Genomic DNA, 14,784 nt, shown 5'->3' with positions numbered 1-14,784 from the left:
AACCTAGTCACTACCTTGAACTTGTCTGTCTCAGTGCCGAAAACTTCCCCACGTGGAACTCAATCCTCCTTCATATCTGAAAGACCGCCATTCTCGCCACATTCAAAGTCATCCTAAAATCACATCTCCTTCAAGAAATCTTCCCTGACTAAGCCCTCATTCCCCCTACTCTCTCTCCCTTTTGCATCTGCAATGCACTTGTATATGTACCCACTATGTACTTGATATCCACTCTGCCTCAGCACTTATGTACATATCCATATACTCTACTACTTCACCTGTCTGTAATCTCCAATCTCAAAAACTTGTATGTGCTTCTAAAAAGTCACACAATTCAGCTTAAATCAGTGTTCACTGTTTAAAGAAGTGGGAAGAGGAATTTAGAGGGGGAAAACATCGAGAAATGGCATCCCTTGTAATCATAAACTTCATCTCAAAAATTTTCCAACAATAAACCCCAAAGTCTTTATAGAAAGCTTCAAATATATTGGGTGCCTGTGTTTATTTCATGCACATTTTTCTGTATCACTCTAAACTGTAACTAAATGGTGGCCTTTGGAAAATCCAAGTGGGAACCACTGGAAATACACTTTTTACCTAAGGTTAAATGGGGAAAAAAAAAACTATGTAAAAGGCCGGTCTTGGGGAACACGCCTAAAAAGACAACAAAACTCTGTTTCATGAACCCAGATCATCAACAGCTTGAAGGAAAAGCCACTTGTCCAGATGGACCAGATGTTATTGGTGGGACATCACTGATTGCATTTTACTGAAAATAAGTCTTTCAGTGACATGTGGGCAGAGAAAGTGTTTACCAATTCTGTTATACCATCCTCTCCCATGCACTTATTATAGTGCTCTGTGCACAGTAAGCACTTCATAAATGCCAATGATTGATTGATTTTGACGGGTGCATAGCTAATCTGTGATTCCTCCACTTAGAAGCTGCTGATAGAGGACATTTTCTCTACTTCTCTTTCCCCCCACTTGTATTTATCTTTACCCCTTAGGATGAAGATGAGCCTAATGACAAGCAGGAACCACCAGACCTGTGAACATGTCCCTGAACTATAGACATTCTTCTCCCAGTAGAGCAAAGAGCCATTCCATTCTGGGTTGATTGCTGTGATAAGGAAAGAGAAACTGTTTTCCACGGAGCCATCTAATTTGCGTTCAGCCAATTAGGATTAAAAAAAAACCCCACAAACCCTGGGCTAGTTTGTGATGCTGGTAGAACAATGTTATGTCTATGAGATGAAAAGTAATGATCTGCCATTCTTCAGCTGCAGTGGTACCTACCGATGAGAAACTCCTCGTTCAGGCTTAGGTAATGACTAAGAAACCACTTAGCCTCCTACTTGTCCTTAATTAGGTGCCAGTCAGGCGAGGTCATTGTGGAGGCAGCAGCCCCATCGGTTTAGAAACCTTTAGAATTTTAAGATTTGGAGCAACATAGAGTGAGGCTGCTGAGTCTGACCTTCGCAAATCTGCTTTATTACAAGAAAATACCCCAGTCCCATGCTCATCCCAAGAGTTCGGTTCAGTGTTGCACTAGAGTTAAAATATTCCACTTAAATAATTAGCTGACAACCTTTTCATCAAAACACCAAGTGCATGTTCATTTGCATGTATTTGCATCACAAGGCCACTGGCCTTATCGCCAAATATAAACAGCAGAACAGATTAGTGTCATTTATTCCAAATGAATTCACCCTCTGACCTTGACCCTTAAGCCTGCCACAAATAAGGGAGTATCTCAGAGCAGGAAGAGCAGAAGAGAAACAGTGAATTCTCCTGCTCAGCCATAATCTCCATTCCAATATTCTCTAGAGAGCACCTTTTTTCAACTATTCCCCATCTTGCTGCCTCTCACCCAGAAGCACTGGGGGACCTGCTGGAGAGATTTCTCCTCACCAAATATACAAGGAACACAGAGGGAGAAAGAGTTTTAGCTATTTCACAGATGACTTGATTTCCCCAAATCCCCCTTTTTTTCAAATAGCATACCTTCTCACCTATCCCCAAGGCAGACACTAACATCTATTTTCTCTGAGGACACCTTCTCTCTTTCAGGCATAAATTTCTATAGAGTCAGATACATGGTGGGGAAACAGAAGAGGAGTCCAACCACCAGTACTTTTTGGCAAAAACAATAGATAAAAGAGGGATTTTCTCATCAAGATGACTGAACTGCTTTACCTTAGAAAGGAGAAAAGCAAAGAGCTTTTCCCTCTCTTTCCCATTTATTGTTCTTTACAGAACACCATCCAAATTATTCCTAGAGGCTAGAGAAATATGTGCTTCTTGAGGTCTCAACACCATGGACATCAAGAGGTAGAAATTTAGCTTCTCAACTCTAGTCTTTGTTTCTTTTCTAGATGATGAGGAGCTCAAATGTCAGAGACCTGGCTAGCTGAGGTTTATATAGCTAAAATATAGCAATTGCTGTTGGATTTCTAATTCTAACTAATTTCAGGGTTTTTTTCCCTTTCACTACCAATTAAGTGTGGGCAGCTCAAATCATTCTTAATGGAGACAGAGTCCATGTTTGTTCCTTCCTATTTTATGGCTTACTATCTTAACCTCTTTTTACAAATTCTGATGATGCAGAAAAATGTCCCAGGACAGTGAATAATAATGATAATTATAATAATAATAATTGTGGTAATTGTTAAGTTTTTACTATGTGCCAAGCACTGTACTAAGCACTGGGGTAGATACAAGGTGATTGGAGTGGACACAGTCCCTGTCCCAAATGGGGCTCACAGTTTTAATCTCTATTTAACTGAGGCACAGAGAAGTGAAGTGACTTATCCAGGGTCACACTGCAGACAAGAGGCAGAGTGGGGATTAGAACCCAGGTTCTTCTGACTCTTCAGGCCCTTGCTCTTTCCACTAAGCCATGCTGCTTCTCTTTTTAAGCACTTAAAAAGCACCAGGCACTGCACTAACTGCTGGGGTACATGCGAGCTATTCAGGTTGGACACAGTCTCTGTTCCATCTAGGATTTGCAGACAATCCCCATTTTACAGACAAGGTAACTGAGGCACAGAGAAATGAAGTGACTTCTCCGAGTTCACATAGCGGACAAGTGGCAGACCTAGGCCTAAAACCCAGGTCTTCTGATCTCCAGACCCATGGTCTTTCCACTAGGTCATGCTGTTTCTCTGTTTTGTAGATGGGGAAGAGTTGAGACAAACTATAAATTATTTTTCTTATAACTACAATGTAGCCAGATATATGAGGTAATGGGTACTTTTTGGTAATTAGTTTCTAGTTACAAATGTTCTCTTTTTATCCTAAGCATGAATCCAGTACTGTGGGAAGAATATTCAAAGGAAATTCCTTTCTATCAGAACACCATGAGTGCCACCTCTGACCTGTCCCAGGTATCCTGCCATTAGTACATCCATCTTTATGGTCTTTTCCAGACCCAGCCCTGTTCCTGGCTTGCTGCTAACCAGGAGAGCATGAAAGCAGTCTCCAGTCCAAGGCAGACTGGTAGTGGGGATGAAGAGAATAGCACAGAGACCTCTGTACCTTAGGCAGATGCTGTCCATTACATCATACCCTGACCAACAAGCCTAGAATTTCCCAGCTGAAACATCAATCCCTGAGCCACTTTAGAAAAGCTACTGTGAGTCAATCCCAAAGTCCTGCCCATAGAGTATAACTGAATTTCTGAGTGCTAATTGCTTTGTCCTTTCAGAGAAAATGAATGAGTGGTTAGAGATATTTGAAAACAAATATTGGTTTTGCCTCTACAAATTACCCCTTCAGTTTGAATGCTCTCTCTTAAGTCAAATTGAATGGTCTCCTTTTCTTGTTCAGTCCTCTGTAGAAACTGAGAATTTTTGGGCAGTGGAACCTCAGAAAAAACCTCCATGTATTTGAAGCTGGTTTTAAGTTATTCATCTGCCTTCTCTTCTTCAGACCAACAAACTTTAATTCCTCTTATCTCTCTTTATGACATTTACTCTTTATCCATTCTGATAATTTTCATCTCTCCTCAATTTTTCCACCTCCATCAAAAATGAGGTGATGAAACTTGGAAGAAAGTTTCTAACATGTCTGATTGATGCAGAGTTTATTGAAAGGATAATTTCCATCATACAGCATATGCTATTCCTATGAATATATCTCAATATTGAGTTGCTTCTCCAGGGGCACATCACTGCTGATCCCCACTCAACTTGTGGTTAACTCTGCCCATAAGACTTTTTCAACTACTTGTACCTAAGCTTTCTTCATCATTCTTGGGGTTTGATTCTGAGAAACAGCATGGATAATGGGAAGAACATCAGTCTGGATGTTAGAGGACCTGTAATCTAATCCCAGCTCTGCCGCTTGTCTGCTTGTGCAAGTCACTTCACTTCTCTCTGCTTCAGTTCCCTTATCTGCGAAATGGGGATTCAATACTGCTCTCCCTCCTACTTAGATTGTAAGCTCCATTATTTTATTATTTTCTACCTACTACAGTGTTGGGCACATAGAGAGCATTTAACAAAAAACACAATTAAATGCGCCAGCTTTTGGTTTTCCTTATTAGATTTCATCCCATTTTTGTTGGACTATTTTCCAACATGTCCATTGCTTTCATTTAGTTCTTGTTTTACATAGTGCTTGGAACTCCACCCAATTCCATGACAACAAGGCACACCTGTTCACAACAGATGGAGTACAATTTAGTGCTCTCCTGAATATTCAGCTCCTTGTCTCATAAGTAGTGCCAACAAAATTATTTTATTTCCTCATACACTTGAAAATTATCAGCAAGTTTTAAAACTGGGCTATTTTTAGTAGTGAATTATTGCTACGGGAAAGAGCTTTTGGGGTGATCACCTGTTCCCCAGAATGTGTGTCTCATCAGGAGCACTGAAGCAGAGTAAATGGGTCAATCAATGGTACTTACTGAGCATTTACTGTGGGCAGAGCATTGTACTAAGCACTTGGGAGAGAAAAATATAACAGAGTTGGTAGAAATGTTCCAATGTTCCCTCCCCACAGAGAGCTTAGAGTCTCAAGGGGTAAATAGGGAGTAAAATAAAATATGGATATGTATGTAAGTGATGTGGGGCTGATCCCTCTTAGGTTCACACCTGGAGAGTTCTCAGTACTCTACCAGTCTTGACTATGGGAGGGAGAGTCAAGCAGAGGCCTACCCATTCCTAGCTTGGGCAGTGGCTAGCGAGTGGAAGGCAATCTGCTATAGGTCAAAACTCACCTGTGCTGGGCAGTAGCAGCATGGGAGAGAGTCGAAGGTGGAGACTTGAGTTTACTGCGCGGAAGGAGGCAACGGTAAACCATTTCTATATTTTTACCAAGAAAGCTCTAGGGATCCACTACCAGAATGATTGCAGATAGAGGTGGGGCGTTCTGGGAGAGATGTTATCATGGTGTCACTATAGGTCGGAGACACCATAAGAAAAGACAAGATGTGGGGCTGAGGGTGGGGTGACTACCAACTGCTTAAAGGGTGCAGATCCAAACATATAAGAAATGAAGGCTTAGCCAGGGAGGGCCTCTTTGAGAAGATATGATTTTAATAAAGCTTTGAAGACATGGAGAATGGTAGTCTGACAAATTTGGAAGGGAAGGGAGTTCCAGGCTGAGACATCACAAGGGAAAGTGATCAGTGGTGAGATAGATGAGATTCAGGTACAGTGAGTACATTGGTATTGGAGGAGCAAATTGTGCAAGTGGGATGTACTAGGAAATGGGTGAGGTAAAATAAGAGGGGGAGAGCTGATTGGGTGCTTTAAAAGCCAATGGTAAGGAGTTTCTGCTTGATGCAGAGTTGAATAAGGAACCATTAGAGGTGTTGAGGAGGGAGGAGAAGTGAACTGATTTTTTAATTTTTTAATTTTTAGAAAAATGATTCAGGTAACAGAGTGAATCAAGTATTGGTATAGGGAGAGATAGGAGGCAGGGAAGTCAGCAAGCAGGCTGATGTAGTAGTAAAGGTATAATATGGTAATTTCTTGGATCAGAATGGAAACAGTTTGGGTGGAGAGGAAAGGGTGGATTTTAGTGATGTTTTGAAGGCTGAACCAACAGGATTTGGTAACACACTGAGTACATGGGTTGAATGAGGGAGATGATTTGAGGATAAGGCCAAAGTAATGGGTTTGTGAGACAGGAAAGATGGTGGTGTTGTCTTACAATGATGGAAAGTCAGGGGAGAACAGAGGTAGGGTAGGAAGATATGGAATTCTATTTTGGACATGTTAAGTTTTAGGTGCAGGCAGGGCATCCAAGTAGAGTAGTCCTGAAGACAGGAGGAAATGTGAGACTGCAGAAAAGGACAGAGTTCAGTGTTGGAGAGGTAGATGTGGAAATTATCCATGTTTATATGGGAGTTGAAGCCATGGGAGCAAATATAGTTCACAAAGGAAGAGGGTATAGGTGGAGAATAGAAGAGGACCTAGAAGTGAACCTTGAGGGACACCCAAAGTTAGGGAGAGAGAGGCAAAGGAGGAGTCGACGAAAGACTGAGAATGAGAAGTCAGAGAGGTAGGAGGAGAAGCAGGAAAGGAGAGTGTCAGTAAATCCAAGTTGGATAATGTTTCCAGAAAAAGGGGGTGATTGACAGTGTCGATGCCAGCTGAGAGGACAAGGATAATTAGGATGGAGTAGAGGTCATCAGATTTAGCAAGAAGGCCACTGGTTACTTTAAAGAGGGCAGTTTTGGTGGAGTGAGGGGGGATGGAAGCCAGATTGGAGGGATTAAGGTGAGAATCGGAGGACAGGAAGTTGGAGGTAGTATGTGCAGACAACTTTCTCTAGGAGCTTGGCAAGGAATAATTGGAAGAAGTTTGGGCAATAACTAGAAGGAGCCATGGGGTCAAGGGAGAGATATTTTAGGATAGGGGAGACATGAGCATGTTTGAAAGGAGTGGCGAAGAAGCCATTGGAAAGTGAGAAATTGATGATGGCAGTTAGGGAGGGAAGAAGAGAAGAGACAAGTCTTTTGAAAGGGTGTGAAGGGATGGGGTCAGAGGTATAGGTGGAGGGGGTAGATTTTGAGAGGAGGCATGAGAGCTCTTGAGAATCTGCTGGGAAATATGGGAGAATCAAAGAAGGCGCAGGAGGAGGGAGGGCCTGGAAAGGAGGAGGGAAGATTTTAGGGAGATCACATGTGATGATTTCAATTTTATAGATAAAGTTGGGTGGCCAGGTTATTAGGGGCAAGAGATGGTGGGAGGAAGGGGGGACAAGGGATTTGAGGAGGGAATTATAAGTCTGAGACAGCTGATGCTTCCAACGGGCATACGAGTCAATAGAAATAATTTTGCCAAGCAGAGGAGAGGGCAGAGTTAAAATAGGTGAGGATGAAATCAAAAAGTAGCATGGCCTAGTGGCAAAAGCATGGGCTTGGGAGTCAGAGGATATGGGTTCTAATCCTGGTTCTGTCACTTGTCTGCTGTGTGACCTTGGGCAAGTCACTTAAATTTTCTGTGTCTCAGTTACCTCATCTGTAAAATAAGGATTAAGACTTTGAGCCCCATGTGGGGCCGGGGCTGTGTCCAACCTGATTACCTTGTATCTACCCCAGTGCTTCAAACAATGCTTGGCACAGAGTAAGTGCTTAACAAATACCATAATTATTTTTATGAGGTCAGCCTGGTGTCTGCATTTCTGCTGGCAGCACTCCACAGCTCGAACACAGAAGTGAAGGACATGATCTATGGAAGTGATCCAGGGTTGCAGGTTAGTGGTATGAGATTGGTGGAGGGACAGGGGAACAAGGAAAGTGATTTCAGTGGAGAGGGAGGTGTTGAGGTGACAATTTGTGCATCAAGAGAACACTGTTTGGGTATGGAGACCAAATACGGCATAATGACCTTAGAGAATTGGAGCAGGTCAGAAAATTGGAAGTTTCTGTGGGGGAAAAGGTAATTTGGTGGGGAGGAGGTGTTTGGGAAAGAAGGGAAGTGAGAGGTAATGGTCAGGTAGAATCCCCCCTGCAGCCCCCAAAGCATCACTCAATAAATCAATCATTTGGATTTATTGAGCACCTGGAGTGTGCTGAGCACCTTACTGAGGGCTTGGGGAAGTACAATGGAATTAGAAGACATAGTGCTTAATAATAATAATAATAATAATAATAATGTTGGTATTTGTTATGAGCTTACTATGTGCCGAGCACTGTTCTAAGCACTGGGGTAGACACAGGGGAATCAGGATGTCCCACGTGGGGCTCACAGTCTTAATCCCCATTTTACAGATGAGGTAACGGAGGCACAGAGAAGTTAAGTGACTTGCCCACAGTCACACAGCTGACAAGTGGCAGAGCTGGGATTCGAACTCATGACCTCTGACTCCAAAGCCCATGCTCTTTCCACTGAGCCACGCTGCTTCTCTGCTTCCCATCGAGGAGCTTACAGTAAAGTGGGGAAAACCGCCAGACCCCAAAACTCTGGGGAGCATGTTACAGCAACTGGGGCAATTTCTCATTTCTGGGGCTACGCTAATGAATAAGCCTCTGGGTGTTTGTGGGATGGATATTGGGGTGCTGTGGGAAAATCAGTAAATAATAATAATAATGTTGGTATTTCTTAAGCGCTTACTATGTGCAGAGCACTCTTCTAAGCACTGGGGTAGATACAGGGTAATCAGGTTGTCCCATGTGAGGCTCACAGCCTTCACCCCCATTTTACAGATGAGGTAACTGAGGCACAGAGAAGTGAAGTGACTTGCCCACAGTCACACAGCTGACAAGTGGCGGAGCCAGGATTCGAACACATGACCTCTGATTCCCAAGCTTATGCTCTTTCCACTGAGCCACGCTGCTTCTCAAAGTAAAGAGATGGGTGGGGAAGACGGGAGGGAAAAACAAAGGGTACTGCAGTTATAATATTGGGAGGTATAAGTTCTACTAAAGATTGAAAATGCCTGGCCTAAATAATGGGAGAGGCATGAGTAATCATCTTTTTCATAGAGCACTCTGAAAAGCAAAATGGGATAAAACAGAAGAAAGAAAGAAACCTGGATAGACTAGATCATTATCATGGTTATCATCACAGCAAACATTTATTAAGGGCCTATACGTACTTGCCAGTATGCTAAATATAAAACATACAACACCCCAAGGTGGATAGCTTATGCACTGAAAATACCAAATACATCAATTTTTGATAGTTTCTGGTTCAGGAAAGTAAATACGATCATCTGTCATTGGATGGGATTACCTGTTTAGGGATTCAGTGCCTACCATTATCAACTCCCCAGTGTTCTTTTTGTTTTGTTAATGGTATTTGTTAAGCGCTTACTATGCGTCAAACAGTGTTCTAAGTGCTCGGGTAGATACACATTAATTAGGTTGGACACAATCCCTGTTCTTCATGGGACTCAGTCTAAGTAGAGGAAGAATGGAGAATTGAGGTATAGAAAAGTTAAGTGACTTGCTTAAGGTCACACCACAAGCATTTGTCAGAGCCAGGATTAGAACCCAGGTCCTCTGACTCCTAGGACGGTGCTCCTTCCACTAGGCCATGCTGCTTACGATTCTAGTAGAATTTCAGGCATTACATAACCATGAAGCTCACCACTAAAAAGATCAGTTATATTTTATTGTACAGAAGTTGGATGCTCATGATTTTCTTCTTTGGAAATGTGTTCCTTCTGATCTCCAGTACCTCACTGGGAGCAAGAGCTTAAATCACCACTAAACAGGTGAAGAGACATCAGCAGCATGAAATTCCTGCCACTCCCCAAGTCAGTTCTGCCTGTTCCATCCTAGGAAGACTGAAGAGACACAGTCCATGCGAGGTCTCCTCAAACTTTAGAATGTTAGGAAGCTGAAGTCAATCAATCAGTGGCGTTTATTGAATGCTTACTATGTGCAGAGCACTGTACTAAGAGATTGGGAGAGTACAATAAAGCAGAATTAGCAGGCACATTCACTGTCCACAATGAGCCTACAGTCCAGAGGTCTATAGTCCCAGGACTTCATCTTGTATTCGTCTGTCCCATCCTACTGTGACTATAACAGAGACTGTGGAAAACCATTTGACACAGAGAGGACATCTTGTTTAAGCAATTACACAAGCTCTTTCTCAATATATGGACCACTGACGAAATGACCCAAGATCTCAAAGATGCCACCATCATCACCAACTTCAAGAAGAAAAAAGAAAAGCACAAACTGAGAAGTAGCATGGCTTAGTGGAAAGAGCTAGGACCTGGGAGCCAGGGGACCTGGGTTTTAATTCCAGCTTCACCACTCGTCTGTTGTGTGACCTCTGTGTGACTCAATTAACTCATCTGTGAAATAGAGATTAAAACTGTAAGCTTTACGTGGGTCAGGGACTCTGTCCAACATGATTATTTTGTACAGTGCTTAGTAGAGTGTCTGGCACATAGTAAGCACTTAACAAGTACTATTTTTAAAAAAATCAGATTGTGGCAATTATCATGGCATCACCTTGCTCTCCATTACCAGCAAGATCCTAGTCAGAATACCCCTGGTTCACCATCTAGCTTCAGATCATAGCATGACACAGCTGACATGATCCTTGTTGTGCATCATTTATGGGAAGAGTACAGGGAATAGTACAAAGACCGCTAAACCATTTTCCTAGATAGACCATAGCAAAGTATTGGATATTGTCAGTAGATCTAGGCTGTGGAAATTGTTTATGAGTGGGGATTAAGACTGTGATCCCCATGTGGGATGTGGACTGTGTCCAATCTGATTAGCTTGTATCTATCCCAGTGTTTAGAACAGTGCCCATCACATAGCCAGTGCTTAAGAAATACCATAAAAAGATGTGGCTTCCCTGGATAGTTCCTCAATGTTCTGAGACAATTTCATGGCTGATTGGGTCAGAGCCAGGGGCCTCCTGCCCAGTCATTCCCCATAGGCAGTGGAGCAGAATGTGGATGCTCTGTTGGCCCTGTCCTATTTAATTTATTCTATTCAACCAGGTCTGAAAATGGAGAATACACCTTTGCACCTCCAGGACTCTCCCAACTCAATATCAAGACTTTGGGCAATATCGAAAGACCTAGATAAAATTACTTATGAATTCAGGTATGCAGATTTGGGCAATATCGAAAGACCTAGATAAAATTACTTAGGAATTCAGGTATGCAGATGAGTCTGGTCTAGAGGGCCACACCCAAGAATGCTAATTAATGATGGCAAAACTGCTCCAACAAATTAGCCAGTCATTACATCTGTTACTTCTAGGGGAAGCCACTGTGAAGTATGAGTCTGCACAAGGGAAGTCATTAACATAATCAAAAAATTATATGGAAAACACAGCTCACTGTGGGCAAGGAATCTGACTTTTTATGGTTATAGTGTACTCTCCCAAGTGCTTAGTACAGTGCTCTGCACACTATAAACATTCAATAAATAGGATTGACTGAATGACTAAATATTGTCACAGAATTCTGTGAGCTAGACAGTGCACTGAAAAATCATAGACAAGGAAGTAGAAAACTTTGAGAGACAGTCAGTGTGATGGCCAAGCAATAACAGACTCCAGACCAAAGTAAAGATCTATAGCACTGTAATAATAATGATAATCATAATTGTGATATTTACTAAGTGCTTGGGGTAGATACAAAATAGTCAGGTCCTTCAAGGGGCTCACAGTCTAAATTGGAGGGAGTACAGATATTGAATCCCCATTTTGCAGATGAGGGAACTGAGGCATAGAGAAGGGAAGTGACTTGCCCAAGATCACACAGCAAACAAGTGACAGAGCTGGAATTAGAACCCAGGTCCTCTGACTCCCAAGCCCAGGATCTTTCCACTAGGCAACACTCGGCAGCTGTGAGACCTGGGCCCACACAGGTGTCACATGTAATTCTTGAGGCATTCCATCAGCTGCACTGATGAGTTATACTCAATATCCAACAAACAGGAAGCTCTAGAAACAGGTTTATATCCTACTACTGAATCTATGCTCTCCTTAACAGAGCTATGCTGGGTGGGGCACATGAGAAAAATGCATGATGGACTAACACTAAAACAACTGCTCTACAGAGAGCTGAAATTAGGAAACCAAGTAAGAAGAACAGAGAAAACATTTTAAGAAAATGGTAAAGTCAGGCCTTAAGAAAACCCTGCAACCCAGCTGAGAACTGGGAGTCACTCCCAAGAATAGGTCAGCATGTCATAACTGCTATCAAAAGAGGAGTGGCTCTTTTTGAGCAAAGCTTTAGAAAAGTAGGAAAAAGAAAAAAAACAATGTCAAGCATTGCAAACATAAAACATGACAACACAACTAGGAACAGCTTTCTTGTGCACACAGCATACCTGAGACTATGCATCAGTTTTACCAGCTACACACTTATAGGTGAATTCTTTCCATGACAGTGACATTTTCTTCACAATGGATGTGTGTGTGCGTATGCATGCTTGTGAAAGAGAGAGAGAGAAAGAAATAGAGAGGCTGTTGGACTTTGAGATTCGAGGAGTTCCTTTAGCCACAGTGCCCTCAGATCTTACTGAGTTTATCAACATCCTTGTGTTTCAAAATGATAATGAAAATAGTATTTGTTAGGCGCTTACTATGTGCCAAGAATCATATTAAGCACTGGGGTAAATACAAAGCAATCAGGTTGGACACAGTCCCTGTCCCATGTAAGTCTGGTTGGTTGGTTCATTTTGGTTTTGTATTTTGTTTCAGCTTTCCCTATGTGTCTGTTGTCCAATCTCTGCCTGTCCCACAACTAATTTTCACCGATGCATTTCTTCCCAAGGCTTAATACAGTATTCTGCATATAGTAGATGCTTAATAAGTACTATTACTACTATTCGTGGTTCAGTGGAAAGAGCATGGGCTTGGGAGTCAGAGGTCATGGATTCAAATCTCATGGGTTCGAATTCCGGATCTGCCACTTGTCAGCTGTGTGACTGTGGGCAAGTCACTTAACTTCTCTGTGCCTCAGTTACCTCATCTGTAAAATGGAGATTAAGACTGTGAGCCCCATGTGGGACAACCTGATTACTTGGTAACTACCCCAGCGCTTAGAACAGTGCTCTGCACATAGTAAACGCTTAACAAATACCAACATTATTAAATCGGGGTAGCTTCTAAGATAGCTGTGAAGCTGAAAACGCTGTTTCCTTTGGAAGTAGTTAAAATAGCAGGTTAATCAAACATTGAAGGTTTATTTCATATAGAAGTTGCACAGAATCATGAATGCAACCAAATTTTTAAGGGAATAGCCAACCAAAAAAAAAAATACCCACAATAGCTCTGAATTGAAGCTATTTCTCAAAGTTCCTTCTTCACAGCCCAGAGAAATCAATGTGTGTTGCTGAAGATATCAAATGTGCTTGAGGTATAGGAAACAAATAGAAAAAGAAGAATCCCAGCGGGTTAACAGAATCACAGGAACTAGGGATGGAGTGGATGATCAATGAAAACCTTTTTATCTGGTTCAGGATTGTGACATACCACACCTGGTGGCATTGTTTTTTAATCTTGTTTACATGTTGAAAGGAATTCTGCAATAAATATCTTCAAAATAAATTGGTTAAGCTAAAAACAATGATAGTGCCAGGCTAGTTCTCCTAAAATTGATATATATTTTCATCTTCAAATATGTTTGTCTACTGAAAATTACAAAATTATTCTTTTTTTTAAATGATGTTTATCTACCTACTATGTTCCAAACACTGTACTAAGTGCTGGGTAGACACAAGCTAATCAGCTTGGAGAAAGTATTAATCCCTATTTATAGATGACATAACTGGGGCACAGAGAATTTAAATGACTTGCCCAAAGTCACCGAGCAGACAAGCGGTGGACCTGGGATTAGAATCCAGATCCAGGCCCGGGCTTTATCCACTAGGCTATGTTGCTTCTCCTTCCTGAGATTATTTGACAATTAGTAGAATTGTGTTGGTAAAGTTATGTTAACAAGCTTCCTGGCTTTGTGACAGAGGACACTGGGCATCAAGTATATATACAATTTCCATGGGCCCTCTGCCATTTGCTGGAGGTCAGTGCTGCATCCTTCAAAGTTCATGAGCTGACAACTCCTCAGCATAACCCTGTGAAGAACTGTGGAGGAAAGAACAAAGCCTTGGGAGTCTACTCCTAGCCCTGCTACTTGTCTGCTGGGTGGTAATGGGCAACTTAACTTCTTGGCATCTTAGTTTCTTCAGCTGTAAAATGTGCACTAAATACCTGTTCTCCTTGCCTCTTAGATTGTGAACCCCATGTGGGACAGCACTGATTATCTTGAATGTACCTCACTGCTTGGTAAGTGCTTGGAACGTAGTAATAATAATAGTAATAATGTTGGTATTTGTTAAGCGCTTACTACGTGCAGAGCACTGTTCTAAGCGCTGGGATAGATACAGAGGAATGAGGTTGTCCCATGTGAGGCTCACAGTCTTCATAAAATGAGGATGAAGACTGTGAGCCTCACGAGGGACAACCTGATTACCCTGTATCTACCCAGCGCTTAGAACAGTGCTTTGCACATAGTAAGCGCTTAACAAATACCAACATTATTATCTCCATTTTACAAATGAGGGAACTGACACACAGAGAAGTGAAGTAACTTGCCCACAGTCATATAGCTGACAAGGGACAGAGTCGGGATACGAACCCATGACCTCTGACTCCCAAGCCTGGGCTCTTTCCACTGAGCCATGTTGCTTCTACCAAAGTTATTACTGTGTCTAGGGAAGTTCCCAACGAGTGCTGAGGGTAGTTGTCAGCTAATATAGAGGTGAAGGAGGCTTTCAACACAAATATGTCTACCAACACTGTTGTATTGTTCACTCTCAAGTGCTTAGTACAGTACTCAGCA

The 14,784-nt window shown here is 42.1% G+C and overlaps 1 non-coding gene across 1 annotated transcript; it reads left to right on the top strand.

Moving 5' to 3' along the window:
* Positions 1 to 5,081: 5,081 nt before the first annotated feature.
* On the top strand, positions 5,082 to 5,214 carry LOC114812638. The gene has a single exon (XR_003760289.1). It is a non-coding gene; the product is annotated as a small nucleolar RNA SNORA7 (small nucleolar RNA).
* Positions 5,215 to 14,784: the final 9,570 nt, after the last annotated feature.

This window comes from Ornithorhynchus anatinus, chromosome 5 (assembly GCF_004115215.2).
Source record: "Ornithorhynchus anatinus isolate Pmale09 chromosome 5, mOrnAna1.pri.v4, whole genome shotgun sequence".
Taxonomy (NCBI): domain Eukaryota; kingdom Metazoa; phylum Chordata; class Mammalia; order Monotremata; family Ornithorhynchidae; genus Ornithorhynchus; species Ornithorhynchus anatinus.
Note: the sequence above shows the minus strand (reverse complement) of the source record. Positions and strands in the feature narration are given on the sequence as shown.